This window comes from Lucilia sericata, unplaced genomic scaffold (assembly GCF_015586225.1).
Source record: "Lucilia sericata isolate MDLA Ls3-8-SP2 unplaced genomic scaffold, ASM1558622v1 Contig001659F_arrow, whole genome shotgun sequence".
Classification (NCBI taxonomy): Eukaryota; Metazoa; Arthropoda; class Insecta; order Diptera; family Calliphoridae; genus Lucilia; species Lucilia sericata.
In genome coordinates, this window is record NW_023995572.1 from 48113 (window position 1) to 67799 (window position 19687).

Consider the following 19687-nt stretch of genomic DNA (forward strand, 5'->3'; position numbering starts at 1 on the left):
TATAGTCTAGTCTATAGACTAGGAACTAGTCTCTAGCTTAGAAACTAGTCAAAATATAGACTAGAAACATGTCTCGGTTTTGGGCTAGGAACAAGTCTAATGTTTAGACAAGAAACTAGTCTAAAGTTTCGACTAGATTCCTGTCTAAACCATAGACTAGAAATTAATCTAAACTATAGACTAGAAACTAGTTTATACTATAGACTAGAAACTAGTTTAAACTATAGACTAGAAACTAGTCTAAATTATAGACTACAACTAGTCTAAATTATAGACTAGAACTAGTCTTAATTATACTCTGGAACTAGTCTAAACTAGACTAGGAGCTAGTCTAGAAACTAGAAGCTAGCTAGATTAGAAACCAGTCTAGACTTTAGACTAGAAACTAGTCTAAACTATAGACTACAAACTAGACTAGAAACTAGCCTATACTATAAACTAATCTAAACTATAGACTAGAAACTAGTCAGATTAGAATCTAGCCTTTTTTAAAGGTTTTCCTTTATATATTCCTTGTAATAAAATGTTAACTGGGTTATTCCCATATGATGTTAACAAATGATGATTTCTTTCAAAAGTATTCCTATGCGGCTGAAATGTTAGGGGCATGTGTGTTAATTTTTTTTTTTTTTTTCAAATTATGTTCAGCACGCATACTTACTTTTACAATAAATTATATTAAATGTAAAAAATTTACATATAAAAAACATATTAAAAGCAAAAAAATACTAAAAGCTATTTTCTTAAATTAAATTCCAAACATTTAAATGTTAATTTAGCATTAACAAAATTAACATATTTAATAAAAATATATGTATGTATGTACATAAACAGAGTTAACCACTTTAAATAGTGAAGAAAATAAAAACTAAAAATATTTTACTTCAACAATCAATTTGATATTAGTCTAGACCTGTCAGTCAAACTGTCAGTTGTCTATCAAAAGCCCTCAAAAAAAAAAAAAAGTAAACAAACTAATTTAGTTTTAAACAACACTTTAATATTTTAATAATTTAAGATTTATTTAAACAAATTTAACCTTTAAACAACAAAAATACTTCCCCCCTGAAAAAACCCAAAAACTGTTTTATGAATGAATAAATATTTTGTTAATTACACTCTGTTAATAATAATTATTAAATATTTATAAATAATTAGTTTTTAAATATGGCCATTTCGCCTAAAATATTAATTTATTTGTCAAATATATTATATTATTTTGAAACACATTGCGAGAAATAGTTGTTGTTTTACTATGAGTTAATTATGTCTAATTAAATTGTAATTGTCAATTGTTTGATTTATTCGCTTTCTGTAGGGAAATTGTTGTTGTTTTATTTATTTAATAACCAATTACTGTCATAACACTTCTAATTTTCTTTTTATTTATGTAATTTTCTTCAATTTTCTAATACATATTGCAGTATTTCCAATTAGTTAGACATTTTGCAATATTATTTATAGCAGGCAGGGTGACCGGAAATAAGTAAATGTTATCCATTACAGGAAAAGGGAATGTGATAACAGTCCAGTCAACTGACGAGAATATAGTCTAGTCTATAGTCTAGTCGATAGTCTAGTCTATAGTCTAGTCTATAGTCTAGTCGATAGTCTAGTCTATAGTCTAGTCTATAGTCTAGTCTACAGTCTAGTCTATAGTATAGTCTACAGTCTAGTCTATAGTCTAGTCTATAGTCTAGTCTATAGTCTAGTCTACAGTGTAGTCTATAGTATGGACTACAGTGTAGTCTATAGTCTAGTCTATAGTCTAGTCTATAGTCTAGTCTATAGTCTAGTCTATAGTCTAGTCTATAGTCTAGTCTATAGTCTAGTCTATAGTCTAGTCTAGTCTATAGTCTAGTCTAGTCTAGTCTAGTCTAGTCTAGTCTAGTCTAGTCTAGTCTAGTCTAGTCTAGTCTATAGTCTAGTCTAGTCTATAGTCTAGTCTATAGTCTAGTCTATAGTCTAGTCTATAGTCTAGTCTAGTCTATAGTCTAGTCTAGTCTATAGTCTAGTCTAGTCTATAGTCTAGTCTAGTCTATAGTCTAGTCTATAGTCTAGTCTATAGTCTAGTCTATAGTCTAGTCTATAGTCTAGTCTATAGTCTAGTCTATAGTCTAGTCTATAGTCTAGTCTATAGTCTAGTCTATAGTCTAGTCTATAGTCTATAGTCTAGTCTATAGCCTAGTCTATAGTCTAGTCCATAGCCTAGTCTATAGTCTAGTCTAAAGTCTAGTCTATAGTCTAGTCTATAGTCTAGTCTATAGTCTAGTCTATAGTCTAGTCTATAGTCTAGTCTATAGTCTAGTCTATAGTCTAGTCTATAGTCTAGTCTATAGTCTAGTCTATAGTCTAGTCTATAGTCTAGTCTATAGTCTAGTCTATAGTCTAGTCTATAGTCTAGTCTATAGTCTAGTCTATAGTCTAGTCTATAGTCTAGTCTATAGTCTAGTCTATAGTCTAGTCTATAGTCTAGTCTATAGTCTAGTCTATAGTCTAGTCTATAGTCTAGTCTATAGTCTAGTCTATAGTCTAGTCTATAGTGTAGTCTATAGTCTAGTCTATAGTCTAGTCTATAGTCTAGTCTATAGTCTAGTCTATAGTCTAGTCTATAGTCTAGTCTATAGTCTAGTCTATAGTCTAGTCTATAGTCTAGTCTATAGTCTAGTCTATAGGCCAGTCTATAGTCTAGTCTATAGTTCAGTCTACAGTGTAGTCTATAGTCTAGTCTATAGTCTAGTCTATAGTCTAGTCTATAGTCTAGTCTATAGTCTAGTCTATAGTCTAGTCTATAGTCTAGTCTATAGTCTAGTCTATAGTCTAGTCTATAGTCTAGTCTATAGTCTAGTCTATAGTCTAGTCCGTAGTCTAGTCTTTAGGCTAGTCTATATTTGACTCTACGGTCTGCCATCGAGTTTATAGACCAGATTATAGTGGAGTCTGTTGACAGGACTATAGTCGAGTCTACAGACCAGACTATAGTCGACTCTAGGGAAGTTTTTTATTTGATGACCCTGACTCACTAGATTACTTCTATTCCCGTGTTCTTCCAATTATGGCAGCAATTGCAGAAGAAAACTATCGAAAACCTATCAAGACATTCACTACTTTATTTGTATAATTTTAGCGATTTTTCCTCTATTTGCCCCCTTTTTGTGGTTTCTTTACATATGGACTATAAATAAAATTTACAAGTTCAATACACAATAAATAAAAAATCAACAACGACTACAAAAATAAAATATTCTCTTACTTGAATTACAATTTTATGTATTTTTTTTTTTATTCATGCGAATATATATTTGTGCATAAATTTTGTTTAAATACATAAGCGTATAACCAAATTTTTTGCCTCAATTTGTTTTTACAATTTTCTATAAATGGAATTTTTTTTTTTTTTTGTATTTTTTTTTTTCAAAAAAAGAGTGCGTGTTGAGTGTAATGGAAAATTAAAATATTTATTTAACATTAATGGGCAGTATGACTAGAAAAAATTTAACTAAATAGTGTTTAGTTTATAAAAATATGTGAATTTGAAAAATTTTGTAAAACAAATATGATGTATTTAGGTAATTAAGGCCATTTTAACAATGGATAGTATTATAAACTATTAAATAGTAAAATTACTAAACTGAAGGGTTGTTTTGTAAACACTAGTAAGCAATAGAATGAACAACTCTATGTAGTCTATAGTATATAGTGTAATCTTTAATAAAGTCTTTAGTCTAGTCTATAGCCTAGTCTGTAGTCTAGTCTATAGTCTAGTCTATAGCCTAGTCTGTAGTCTAGTCTATAGTCTAGTCTATAGCCTAGTCTGTAGTCTAGTCTATAGTCTATAGCCTAGTCTGTAGTCTAGTATATAGTCTAGTCTATAGTCTAGTCTATAGTCTAATCTACAGTCTAGTCTATAGTCTAGTCTATAGTCTAGTCTATAGTCTAGTCTATAGTCTAGTCTATAGTCTAGTCTATAGTCTAGTCTATAGTCTAGTCTATAGTCTAGTCTATAGTCTAGTCTATAGTCTAGTCTATAGTCTAGTCTATAGTCTAGTCTATAGTCTAGTCTATAGTCTAGTCTATAGTCTAGTCTATAGTCTAGTCTATAGCCTAGTCTATAGTCTAGTCTATAGTCTGGTCTATAGTCTAGTCTATAGTCTAGTCTATAGTCTGGTCTATAGTCTAGTCTATAGTCTAGTCTATAGTCTAGTCTATAGTCTAGTCTATAGTCTAGTCTATAGTCTAGTCTATAGTCTAGTCTATAGTCTAGTCTATAGTCTAGTCTATAGTCTAGTCTATAGTCTAGTCTATAGTCTAGTCTATAGTCTAGTCTATAGTCTAGTCTATAGTCTAGTCTATAGTCTAGTCTATAGTCTAGTCTATAGTCTAGTCTATAGTCTAGTCTATATTCTAGTCTATAGTCTAGTCTATAGTCTAGTCTATAGTCTAGTCTATAGTCTAGTCTATAGTCTAGTCTATAGTCTAGTCTATAGTCAAGTCTATAGTCTAGTCTATAGTCTAGTCTATAGTCTAGTCTATAGTCTAGTCTATAGTCTAGTCTATAGTCTAGTCTATAGTCTAGTCTATAGTCTAGTCTATAGTCTAGTTTATAGTCTAGCCTATAGTCTAGTCTATAGTCTAGTCTATAGTCTAGTCTATAGTCTAGTCTATAGTCTAGTCTATAGTCTAGTCTATAGTCTAGTCTATATTCTAGTCTATAGTCTAGTCTATAGTCTAGTCTATAGTCTAGTCTATAGTCTAGTCTATAGTCTAGTCTATAGTCTAGTCTATAGTCTAGTCTATAGTCTAGTCTATAGTCTAGTCTATAGTCTAGTCTATAGTCTAGTCTATAGTCTAGTCTATAGTCTAGTCTATAGTCTAGTCTATAGTCTAGTCTATAGTCTAGTCTATAGTCTAGTCTATAGTCTAGTCTATAGTCTAGTCTATAGTCTAGTCTATAGTCTAGTCTATAGTCTAGTCTATAGTCTAGTCTATAGTCTAGTCTATAGTCTAGTCTATAGTCTAGTCTATAGTCTACTCTACAGTCTAGTCTATAGTATAGTCTAGTCTAGTCTAGTCTAGTCTAGTCTAGTCTAGTCTAGTCTAGTCTAGTCTAGTCTAGTCTAGTCTAGTCTAGTCTAGTCTATAGTCTAGTCTATAGTCTAGTCTATAGTCTAGTCTATAGTCTAGTCTATAGTCTAGTCTATAGTCTAGTCTATAGTCTAGTCTATAGTCTAGTCTATAGTCTAGTCTATAGTCTAGTCTATAGTCTAGTCTATAGTCTAGTCTATAGTCTAGTCTATAGTCTAGTCTATAGTCTAGTCTATAGTCTAGTCTATAGTCTAGTCTATAGTCTAGTCTATAGTCTAGTCTATAGTCTAGTCTATAGTCTATCTAGTCTATAGTCTAGTCTATAGTCTAGTCTATAGTCTAGTCTATAGTCTAGTCTATAGTCTAGTCTATAGTCTAGTCTATAGTCTAGTCTATAGTCTAGTCTATAGTCTAGTCTATAGTCTAGTCTATAGTCTGGTCTATAGTCTAGTCTATAGTCTAGTCTATAGTCTAGTCTATAGTCTAGTATAGTCTATAGTCTAGTCTAGTCTAGTCTATAGTCTAGTCTATAGTCTAGTCTATAGTCTAGTCTATAGTCTAGTCTATAGTCTAGTCTATAGTCTAGTCTAGTCTATAGTCTAGTCTATAGTCTAGTCTATAGTCTAGTCTATAGTCTAGTCTATAGTCTAGTCTATAGTTTAGTCTATAGTCTAGTCTATAGTCTAGTCTATAGTCTAGTCTATAGTCTAGTCTATAGTCTAATCCATAGTCTAGTTTATAGTCTAGTCTATAGTCTAGTCTATAGTCTAGTCTATAGTCTAGTCTATAGTCTAGTCTATAGTCTAGTCTATAGTCTAGTCTATAGTCTAGTCTAGTCTATAGTCTAGTCTATAGTCTAGTCTATAGTCTAGTCTATAGTCTAGTCTAGTCTATTTTAGTCTAGTCTATAGTCTAGTCTACAGTCTAGTCTATAGTCTAGTCTATAGTCTAGTCTATAGTCTATTCTATAGTCTAGTCTATAGACTATAGACTAGACTAGACTATAGTCTAGTCTATAGTCTAGTCTATAGTCTAGTCTGTAGTCTAGTCTATAGTCTAGTCCAAAGTCTAGTCTATAGTCTAGTCTATAGTTTAGTCTATAGTCTGTTTCTTAAAAACACTATGATCATTTAACTTTAACAAACAAAGCAAAGACAGTTAAATATCGATTAAACCTTAAAAATCGGCTGTAGTATTATGTTCTTTAAACTCACAGCCAGCACAGCACACCACAGCACGTTTCTGTGGCACGTTTTTACTGCCTGTCAAACACAAAAAGAAACCGAAAACAAGTGAATACAAAAAATTATTGATTTTCCTCTTAACTCTCAACTTTGCTGACAGAGCAAACGACCTAATTTGAAGTTACCGAAAAAAAAACATAAAAAATGAACTCAAAAATACACACAGTCAAAAGCTCAAGGATAACCAGAATATTAAATGTAGTTACATGTGTATGTATGTATAAATTGCTGTAGTCATGTAATTTATACTAAAAAATACAATTTAAGAAATGGCTTAAAAATGTAAAAGACATGAAGACCGTGATAAAAATCCATTATATTATAATAAATTGAGGTAAGAATTTGTTATATTATATAGGCAGGTCATCAAAATTGTCCTGTAATAATGATTATGAAAAATGTACTTACTTTATAGTCTCATATCAATTATTTATGAAGGGTAATTATGTTGGAACTTTAAAGGATTTGCTGTTGTGATTACAATTAAGGCGACTTAACAAAGGGAAATTATTCATAAAGAACTTTTCGCGATTTTTTAAATTCTATTTAAAAAAAGAATTTATCACGAATTTTTTTATAAATTAGGAAATTTTCACGAATTTTTACAGATAAAGAATTTATTACGAATTTTCTTAATAACTTTTGAAGAATTTGTAGCAAATTTTCTAAAGGTAGAGAATTAATCGCGAATTTTCAACAAATACAGAGTTTTTTTTCGAATTTTCTATAAAAGGGAATTTCTTACTAATTTTATCGACATCTGGAATTCGTACCAAGTTTTGTATAATGTAAAGAAGAATTTATCTCGAATTTGAGAACCGAATTTTCTATAAATAAGGAATTTATTGCGATTTTTTTTTAAATTTTATTTAAATAGAGAGTTTTTTAGGAATTTTCTCTAAATCAAGTATTTATACCGAGTTTTATAGAAATAAAGAATTTATCACGAATTTTCTATTAATGGAGAATTTATGGTAAATTTTCTTTAAATAGAGATTTTCTCCAGAGTTTTCTTTAAATAAAGAATTTATTCCGAATATTCTGTACATATAGAATTTATCCCAAATATTTTTAAATATAGAATTTATTGAAAATTTTCTATAAATAAAGAATTTATCATGAATTTTCTTTAAGAATGTATTTCGAATATTTTTTTAATATAAAATTTATCCTGAATATTCTTAAATATAGAATTTATCGCGAATTTTTAAAAATAGAGAATTAATGCCAAGTATCCTTTAAATATAGAATTTATCCCGAATATTTGTTAAATAAAGAATTTATCGTGAATATTTTTTAAATAGGAAATTTATCTCGAGTATTATTTAATTATCGAACTTATCACGAATATTTATTAAATAAAGAATTTATCGTCAAATATTCCTTAAATATAGAATTTATATAAAATTTTCTATAAATAAAGCATTTATCGTGAGTTTTCTTTAAATAAAGAATTTATCTCGAATATTCTTTAAATAGAGAATTCATCTCGAATATTCTTTAAATAGAGAGTTTATCCCGAATATTCTTTAAATAGAGAATTTATTCCGAATTTTCTTTAAATATAGAATTTATTCCGAATATTCTTTAAATAGAGAATTTGTCTCGTATGATCTTTAAATATAGAATTTACCCCGAATATTCTTTAAATAGAGAATTTATCCCGAGTATTATTTAAATATATAATTTAACCCGAGTATTCTTTAAATAGAGAATTTTCACCCGAATATTCGTCAAATAGAATATTTATACCGAACATTCTTTAAATATAGAATTTATCCCGAATATTCTTTAAATAGAGCATTTTTCCCAAATGTTCGTTAAATAGTGTATTTATACCGAATAATCTTTAAATAGTGAATTTATCCCGAATATTCTTTAAATATAGAATTTATTCCGAATATTCTTTAAATATAGAATTTATTGAATATCTTCTATAAATAAAGAAATTTAAGCGAATTCTCTATAAATAGAGAATATTTCACGAAATTTCTTTAAATCGAGAACTTTGTCTCGAGTTTTTTATAATTAAAGAATTAATCCCGAATTTTCCATAGATCCAGAATTTATTGCGAATTTTCTATAAATAAAGATTATGTTAGGAATTTATAGAATTTATCCCGAATTTTCCATAAATCCAGAATTAACGCGAATTTCCTATAAATAGTGAATTTTCTATAAGTAGAGAATTTATCGCGAATATTCTATATTCTGCAATAAAGTTTATCTCATTAAAGTTCGCAAATAGTATTTTCTACTTTAAAAAAGTACTAGTACAGTCCCCATATTTAGTACTTTTATTTTAAGAAATCTCTACCCTTTTCCGCCCCATTACACTCCCTTCCCTTCCATGACATCCCAACCATATTAAAGAGTAACGTGAATAAAATACAAATTGCGTGTCCTGCGCACTTAAACGAAATTTATTTTATTTTGTTTTCTTTTCCTGCGTTTGTCTTCAGTAATGACACAGATGTTTCCAAAATGGTGGTTAATACACATTCCAACTTACAAGTGTATTTAGTTATCATTTTAAAAGAAAGATATACTTACTATATATGTATGTAAGTATTTAAATGGTAGAGTAAACATTATGAAGAAATTTGTTAAAAGCCAAAAAGTATATAGGTTAATGCAGTTTTGGTACGATGACAAGAAAGTGATTTTGAAAGGCGAAAAAAAGCACATGCGAAAAGTAAAACCATAGAAAGGAAAGTTAAAAAGAAATGGGTGAAATCTTTTTGTAGTGAAATCGGTAGAAATTCTATATTTAAAGTAGATTCGGGATAAATTCTCTATAGAAAATATGCGATAAATTTTTAATTTAAAGAAAATTCGGGATAGAATCTTTATTAGTAGAATATGTATTCGAGATGAATTCTTTATTTAAAGATAATTCGGGAATACTTCCTATATTTACAGAAAATGCGCAATAAATTCTCTATTTAGAGAAAATTCGTCATTAATTCTTAATTTATAGAAAATTCATGATAAATTGTCAATTTAAAAAAGAAATTCTGGATAAATTCTGTATTTACAGAAAATTCAGAATAAATTCACTATTCAAATGACGTTCGAGATAAATTCACTATTCATGGAATACTCGGGATCAATTCTCTATTTATAAAAACTTCGCGAATAATTCTTAATTTAAAGAAAATTAGGGATACATTAGCTTTTAGTATAGGATTCGGGATAAATTTTTTATATAGAGAAAATTAGAAAATTCAATTCTTTATTTATAGAAAATTCGCGATAAATTTTCTATATAGAGAAAATTAGTAATAAATTCTTTATTTATAAAAAATTGTTTATAAATTCTCTATTTAAAGAAAATTCGCGATAAATACTCAATTTAAAGAATATTCGGGATAAATTCACTATTTAAAGATAATTCGAGATAAATTATCTATTTAGAGAAAATTCCTGGTCAATTCTTTATTTATAAAATTTTTTTTTATAAATTCTCTATTTAAAGAAAATTCGCGATAAATTCTTTATCTATAATAAATCTTGAGAAAATATCATTTAGAATAAGATTCGAGATGAGTTCTCTATTTAAAGAAATTTCGCGATCAATTCACTATTTATAGAAAATTCGAAAAAAAATTGTCAATTTAAAGAAATTTCGGGATAAATTCTCTATTTTAGAGAATTCGGGTTAAATTCACTATTTGAAGGTAATTCGGTATAAATTCTCTTAGAGAAAATTCTTGATCAATTCTTTATTTATAAAAAAATTGTTAAAAATTCTCTATTTAAAGATAATTCGCGATAAATTCTTTATCTAATAAAAATTATTGAGAAAACATTTTTTAGAAGAAGATTCGTGATGAGTTCTCTATTTAAAGATAATTCGGAATCAATTCTCTATTGATAGTAAAAACGCGATAAATTCTCAATTTAAAGAAAATTCGGGTTAAATTCTCTATTTTAGAGAATTCGGGTTAAATTCACTATTTAAAGATAATTCGAGGAAAATTTTCTATTTAGAGAAAATTTCTGAATTCGGTATGAATTCTCTATTAATGTAGAACACGGGATCAATGATCGCGTTAATTTCTCTATTTGAAGAAAATTTGGCATAAATTCTTTAGTTAAAGAAAATTCGCGATAAGTTCTCTATTTACGGAAAATGGGGATAAATTCACTATTTAAAGAAAATTCAACATAAATTTGGGATTAACTATCTACTTAAAGTGAATTCAAAATCCTCTATTTATAGGAAATTCGTGATAAATTCTTAATTTATAGAAAATTCGCGATAAATTCTCTTTAAAAGTTCTTAATATTTATATTCGATTGCCTACGAGTCAAACTCAATCTCTTTTCTTTGTTTAGAACATATTTTTCAAAACAATGCAACTGATTAAAGTATTAGAAATTTTCAATAAATTGTTTTATAATGACTATTTCAGATTTTATATTTATAAAAGAATTTGTTTATAAAACTGAATCACATTCTATAAATACAAATAAGACGTATTATGTGTGAATGAAAAAATATCATACAATTGTGCGATTAACAAACTTAAGCTAAATAAAAACTGACGTCAGTTTTATTCAGGCTTTAAAAGCTTAAAGCAACCGTAATTCACACATTTATAGAAGACTACATACTATAAATACATTATAGACATGAACAAATTCATTCATTCCTGTTTTACAAAGCAGGTAAAAGAATTTATTACATTTTTGCACACACACGCAAAATAGGGCGTTTAATTTCCCCCAAAAATTTAGTTTCCTTTTAGGAATTTTCAGTTTCTAGTGTGTGGTACCAAAAAATACATCTTGTTGGAGTTTAATTCTAGCAACTGAAAATGGCAAGCAAAATACATATTATAATTATTATTATTGCTGTTGTTGTTTTAGCTGCTACTACTGACAGCTTGTTGTGTTTAGTACTACTTCGTAGTACTATTTGGCGTTTCCCAAGCCTATTAAATATTTACAAACAGCACGCAAAGCAGACGCCATTACTACTTTAGTGTTCTTCTGCCATCATGTTTATTTACAAATAATATAATGATAAATCACAGATTTAAAGGAATGAAATCATATAATGGATAAAAATCACGATATATTAGACCACAGACTAGACTATAGACTAGACTATAGACTAGACTATAGACTAGACCACAGACTAGACTATAGACTAGACTATAGACTAGACCACAGACTAGACTATAGACTAGACTATAGACTAGACTATAGACTAGACTATAGACTAGACTATAGACTAGACTATAGACTAGACTATAGACTAGACTAGACTATAGACTAGACTATAGACTAGACTATAGACTAGACTATAGACTAGACTATAGACTAGACTACAGACTAGACTATAGACTAGACTAGACTAGACTATAGACTAGACTATAGACTAGACTATAGACTAGACTATAGACTAGACTATAGACTAGACTATAGACTAGACTATAGACTAGACTATAGACTAGACTATAGACGAGACTATAGACTAGACTATAGACTAGACTATAGACTAGACTATAGACTAGACTATAGACTAGACTATAGACTAGACTATAGACTAGACTATAGACTAGAATAGACTAGACTATAGACTAGACTATAGACTAGACTATAGACTAGACTATAGACTAGACTATAGACTAGACTATAGACTAGACTATAGACTAGACTATAGACTAGACTATAGACTAGACTATAGACTAGACTATAGACTAGACTATAGACTAGACTATAGACTAGACTATAGACTAGACTATAGACTAGACTATAGACTAGACTATAGACTAGACTATAGACTAGACTATAGACTAGACTATAGACTAGACTATAGACTAGACTATAGACTAGACTATAGACTAGACTATAGACTAGACTATAGACTAGACTATAGACTAGACTATAGACTAGACTATAGACTAGACTATAGACTAGACTATAGACTAGACTATAGACTAGACTATAGACTAGACTATAGACTAGACTATAGACTAGACTATAGACTAGACTATAGACTAGACTATAGACTAGACTATAGACTAGACTATAGACTAGACTATAGACTAGACTATAGACTAGACTATAGACTAGACTATAGACTAGACTATAGACTAGACTATAGACTAGACTATAGACTAGACTATAGACTAGACTATAGACTAGACTATAGACTAGACTATAGACTAGACTATAGACTAGACTATAGACTAGACTATAGACTAGACTATAGACTAGACTATAGACTAGACTATAGACTAGACTATAGACTAGACTATAGACTAGACTATAGACTAGACTATAGACTAGACTATAGACTAGACTATAGACTAGACTATAGACTAGACTATAGACTAGACTATAGACTAGACTATAGACTAGACTATAGACTAGACTATAGACTAGACTATAGACTAGACTATAGACTAGACTATAGACTAGACTATAGACTAGACTATAGACTAGACTATAGACTAGACTATAGACTAGACTATAGACTAGACTATAGACTAGACTATAGACTAGACTATAGACTAGACTATAGACTAGACTATAGACTAGACTATAGACTAGACTATAGACTAGACTATAGACTAGACTATAGACTAGACTATAGACTAGACTATAGACTAGACTATAGACTAGACTATAGACTAGACTATAGACTAGACTATAGACTAGACTATAGACTAGACTATAGACTAGACTATAGACTAGACTATAGACTAGACTATAGACTAGACTATAGACTAGACTATAGACTAGACTATAGACTAGACTATAGACTAGACATAGACTAGACTATAGACTAGACTATAGACTAGACTATAGACTAGACTATAGACTAGACTATAGACTAGACTATAGACTAGACTATAGACTAGACTATAGACTAGACTATAGACTAGACTATAGACTAGACTATAGACTAGACTATAGACTAGACTATAGACTAGACTATAGACTAGACTATAGACTAGACTATAGACTAGACTATAGACTAGACTATAGACTAGACTATAGACTAGACTATAGACTAGCCTATAGACTAGACTATAGACTAGACTATAGACTAGACTATAGACTAGACTATAGACTAGACTATAGACTAGACTATAGACTAGACTATAGACTAGACTATAGACTAGACTATAGACTAACTATAGACTAGACTTATAGACTAGACTATAGACTAGACTATAGACTAGACTATAGACTAGACTATAGACTAGACTATAGACTAGACTATAGACTAGACTATAGACTAGACTATAGACTAGACTATAGACTAGACTATAGACTAGACTATAGACTAGACTATAGACTAGACTATAGACTAGACTATAGACTAGACTATAGACTAGACTATAGACTAGACTATAGACTAGACTATAGACTAGACTATAGACTAGACTATAGACTAGACTATAGACTAGACTATAGACTAGACTATAGACTAGACTATAGACTAGACTATAGACTAGACTATAGACTAGACTATAGACTAGACTATAGACTAGACTATAGACTAGACTATAACTAGACTAGACTGACTATAGACTAGACTATAGACTAGACTATAGACTAGACTATAGTCTACACTATAGACTAGACTATAGACTAGACTATAGACTAGACTATAGACTAGACTATAGACTAGACTATAGACTAGACTATAGACTAGACTATAGACTAGACTATAGACTAGACTATAGACTAGACTATAGACTAGACTATAGACTAGACTATAGACTAGACTATAGACTAGACTATATACTAGACTATAGACTAGACTATAGACTAGACTATAGACTAGACTATAGACTAGACTATAGACTAGACTATAGACTAGACTATAGACTAGACTATAGACTAGACTATAGACTAGACTATAGACTAGACTATAGACTAGACTATAGACTAGACTATAGACTAGACTATAGAATAGACTATAGAATAGACTATATAATAGACTATAGACTAGACTAAAGACTAGACTATATACTAGATTATAGACTAGACTATAGACTAGACTATAGACTAGACTATATAATAGACTATAGACTAGACTATAGACTAGACTATAGACTAGACTATACTATAGACTAGACTATAGACTAGACTAGACTAGACTATAGACTAGACTATAGACTAAACTATAGAATAGACTATAGACTAAACTATAGACTAAACTATAGACTAGACTATATACTAAACTATAGACTAGACTATAGACTAGTCTATAGACTAGACTATAGACTAGACTATAGACTAGACTATAGACTAGACTATAGACTAGACTATAGACTAGACTATAGACTAGACTATAGACTAGACTATAGACTAGACTATAGACTAGACTATAGACTAGACTATAGACTAGACTATAGACTAGACTATAGACTAGATTATAGACTAAACTATAGACTAGACTATAGACTAGACTATAGACTAGAGTATAGACTAGAGTATAGACTAGAGTATAGACTAGAGTATAGACTACACTATAGACTAAACTATAGACTAGACTATAGACTAAACTATAGACTAAACTATAGACTAGATTATAGACTAAACTATAGACTAGACTATAGACTAGACTATAGACTAGAGTATAGACTAGAGTATAGACTAGAGTATAGACTAGAGTATAGACTAAACTATAGACTAAACTATAGACTAGACTATAGACTAAACTATAGACTAAACTATAGACTAGACTATAGACTAAACTCTGGATTATATTATACTATAGACTATAGATGGGACTATAGACTAGACTATTCTATATAGACTATATAGATTGTTTAAAGAATATATTTTGTTTTAATTCCTTTAATTTACTGCCTTCATTACCATGACAATAGTTTAGTTTATTAAATCGTTTTGTGTCTGAATATGTGAATAAAATTTGTAACCATTTTACAACTCAGACACACACCCATTAGCCGTTAAATAACACGGTAAATATAAAAAAAAAAACTATTTATTTATGCCACTATTACACCTCAACTCAAAAAGTACGAGTAATTTTGCAATTATAGAATCGAAATTATAAACTTATAAAGATACTTAAGGCCCACATAACTCTAAACGAACTAACAAAACTTTAGACAAAAACTTTACATTGAAATTGAAGATTTTGAAAAAGTTAACTCATACTTAAAGTTTTTTAATAGACAAAATTTTTTCATAAAGGTTGATATTAGAATTTCTTGAAAAGTTGAACAAGTTAAGAACTTCAAGGTTCAATAACATTTGACCTAAACTCCAGTATGAAGAAAAAAAAAAACATAAAAACAACCATCTTTTTTTGTAATAATTTTACAAAGAAAACATTAATGGGAGGTCAGTTAAACAAATTCTAATAACAACACGTGTTCTATGTTTTTCTTCACTTTTAGAAAAAAAAACAACAAGAAAACAATTCTACTAAATAATTAATAAATACTAACAATTAATTGTTAATTACTAACTTATAAGACAACCGATAATAAACAGATATCTATCTACTTTTCTTTCAAACAACAAATTAATAAAATTTTATAAAAATTTAAATAAAACATTTATTTTTCTTCACAACTCTGGCGATGACATCATTTCAAATTATTTTATTTTTTTGTGTCAGAAACATGTAAGACAACCGACTGAACATTGGAGCCACTAAAGTAACGAAAAACAAAATTACGTCTTTTCATAATTTTTCATACTATTTTACTAACAAAGTATTGTTTTAACTAGTTGAGTATTAAAGAAGTTAAAAAGGTCAACTAAATAGTAAATCTCATGTTTTATACGAAGTAAAAGAAGAAGCAATGAAAATTATCCAGTATATTATACAGAAAACATCATAAATCAAGTAGTAAACAACAGGCTCTGGCAAAAGTATGTCGTCATTTAACCGAAATAACTTTAAGAATAATAAAAAGTTAATAAATTAAGTTCGCAAAACTTGACAGTTTAACAAAAAAAAAAAAATTGTTATAAAGTTTTATTCTTAATTTATAATTTGGAAAAAAAACTTTTTTTAGCTCCACTTTTATGTTTTGAGGCAATTAATATATTTTTATACCAGACTATTTGGCAATATATTCTAGTATACAGTCTAGAGTACAAACTACAATATACTAACTTAAAATCGAGACTATAGAATAGTGTCTATCCTAGAAAAAAAATCCAATCTATTCTGGACTATAGTGCAGTCCATAATCTAGCTTATAGTGTAAACTATGATCTGGACTACAGTGTAGTATATAGCCAATAGTGTAGTCTATAGTCTGGACATTAGTGGACTAAAATGTATTCTATAGTATGGACTATAGTGTAGTCTATAGTCTATAGTATGGACTATAGTGTAGTCTATAGTATGGACTATAGTGTAGTCTATAGTATGGACTATAGTGTAGTCTATAGTCTGGACTATAGTGTAGTCTATAGTCTGGACTATAGTGTAGTCTATAGTCTGGACTATAGTGTAGTCTATAGTCTGGACTATAGTGTAGTCTATAGTCTGGACTATAGTGTAGTCTATAGTCTGGACTATAGTGTAGTCTATAGTCTGGACTATAGTGTAGTCTATAGTCTGGACTATAGTGTAGTCTATAGTCTGGACTATAGTGTAGTCTATAGTCTGGACTATAGTGTAGTCTATAGTCTGGACTATAGTGTAGTCTATAGTCTGGACTATAGTGTAGTCTATAGTCTGGACTATAGTGTAGTCTATAGTCTGGACTATAGTGTAGTCTATAGTCTGGACTATAGTGTAGTCTATAGTCTGGACTATAGTGTAATCTATAGTCTGGACTATAGTGTAATCTATAGTCTGGACTATAGTGTAATCTATAGTCTGGACTATAGTGTAATCTATAGTCTGGACTATAGTGTAATCTATAGTCTGGACTATAGTGTAATCTATAGTCTGGACTATAGTGTAATCTATAGTCTGGACTATAGTGTAATCTATAGTCTGGACTATAGTGTAATCTATAGTCTGGACTATAGTGTAATCTATAGTCTGGACTATAGTGTAATCTATAGTCTGGACTATAGTGTAATCTATAGTCTGGACTATAGTGTAATCTATAGTCAGGATTATAGTGTAATCTATAGACTAATCTAAAGTCTGGACTATAGTGTAGCCCATAGACTGGACTTTAGTGTATTCTATAGTCTGGACTATAGTGTATTCTATAGTCTGGACTATAGTGTATTCCATAGTCTGGACTATAGACTATAGTGTAATCTATAGTCTGGACTATAGTGTAGTCTCTAGTCTGGACCATAGTGTAGTCTATATTCTAGACTATATGAAGTCTATAGTCTGGGCTGTAGTGTAGTCTATAGTATGGACTGTAGTGTAGGCTATAGTCTGGGCTGTAGTGTAGTCTCTAATCTGGACTATAGTGTAGTCTATATTCTGGACTATAGTGTAATCTATAGTCTAGACTATAGTGTAGTCTGTAGTCTGGACTATAGTGTAGTCTATATTCTGGACTATAGTGTAGTCTGTAGTCTGGACTATAGTGTAGTCTATAGTTTGGACTATAGTGTAATCTATAGTCTGGACTATAGTGTAGTCTCTAGTCTGGACCATAGTGTAGTTTATATTCTGGACTATAGTGTAGTCTATAGTCTGGACTATAGTGTAGTCTATAGTTTGGACTATAGTGTAGTCTATAGTCTGGACTATAGTGTATTCTGTAGTGTGGACTATATTGTAGTCTATAGTCTGGACTATAGTTTAGTCTATAGTTTGGACTATAGTGTAGTCTATAGTCTGGACTATAGTGTAGTCTGTAGTGTGGACTATATTGTAGTCTATAGTCTGGACTATAGTGTAATCTACAGTCTGAACTATAGTGGATAAAAGTGCAATGTATGGTCTGGATATTAGTGCAATCTATAGTCTGGACTGTAATGTTGTCTATATTCTGGACTGCAATCTATAGTCTGGACTGTAGTTTAGTCTATAGTCTGGACTATAGTGTAATCTATAGTCTGGACTATAGTGTAATCTAAAGTCTGGACTATAGTGTAATCTATAGTCTGAACTATAGTGTAATCTGTAGTCTGGAGTATAGTGTAATAAATAGTCTAGACTATAGTGTAGTTTATAGTCTGGACTATAGGGTAGTCCATAGTCTGGATTATAGTGTTGTCTATAGTCTGGACTATAGTGTTGTCTATAGTCTGGGCTATAGTGTTGTCTATAGTCTAGTCTATAGTTTTACTATTGTGTAGTCTACAGTCTAGACTATAGTGTAGTCTATAGTCTGGACTAAAGTCTAGTCTACAGTCTGGACTATAGTCCACTCTATAGTCTGGATTATAGTCTGGACTATAGTCTAGAGTATAGTCTGGACTATAGTCTGAACTATAGTCTAGTATAGTATAATCTATAGTCTAGTCTATGGTTGGTCTATAGTCTAATCTATAGCCTAGTCTATAGTGTAGTCTATGGTCTAGTCTTTAGTCTAGTCGAGTCTATTTTCTAATATAGTTTAGTCTAATATCAGAATCTCTTTAAAATTTTTAAACTGACATTCACCGAAACCAAAAGGACATTAACAACAAGTTTTTTTTACATCTTAAAGTGAAACTTATCTTTAAAAAAAACGACCCTCTTCAGGCGAAAGTTTCATAGCCTTGTGAAAGAAAAAATCAATATATTTCTTTTCACAAAAGATTTTTGACAAAAATCTTTTTACGGAAAAGACAAAACAAAAATGCCACTTTTATATGACATAAGGGTATTTTTCTTTTCGTTTAATATTAAAGTGAAACGTAAAACAGAAATCCTTTTTATTTGAAAACAAGTGTTTTGGAATAGCTATACTTTCAAGAGGGGTATATATATACATAAGTGTGGTGTTAAAAAATAAGGGAGGAACGCTTTTGTAAAAGTTTTCTACAATAAATGTTATAACAAAATTTATTCAATATAAAGAAATACTTACATTTCAAGACGTAATAATGAAGAAGGCAACGCAAAACGTAAAAATTAAAAGAAATTCCGATTTAAAGTTGATGATAAGTTGACAGATGACAGAAGTTTAGGCAGCGAGAAATCAAATTTAAATTTTTTTTTATAAATTAAAGTTGTTGTTTTTGGTTCAAATTTTTAAGTGTATTTTTTAAATTTTTTGTTATTTTTATTAAATTATAAATGAAATAAAAAGCAAAATTAAAAAAAATTCTTTAAAATTATTAGATTTGAAAGGTTTTGGTTTAAAATTTGTTTCAGTGTAATTAGGTTAATTTGTTGTTGTTGTTTTTTGTTATATTAAGTTATTAGCCATTAAAACTTGTTAAATACTTTAACGTTTTTTTTACCAATTTTGTTTTTTTTTTTTTTTTTTTTTTTA

At 29.4% G+C, this 19687-nt stretch overlaps 1 protein-coding gene across 1 annotated transcript in view; it reads right to left on the reverse strand.

Moving 5' to 3' along the window:
- The window catches only part of LOC119612354, a 59894-nt gene extending 40453 nt beyond the window's left edge, over positions 1-19441 (reverse strand). The window contains 1 exon segment of the mRNA XM_037968157.1: positions 19280-19441. The gene's annotated coding sequence lies outside the window, so the exon portion shown is untranslated.
- Between the last annotated feature and the right edge of the window lie 246 nt (positions 19442-19687).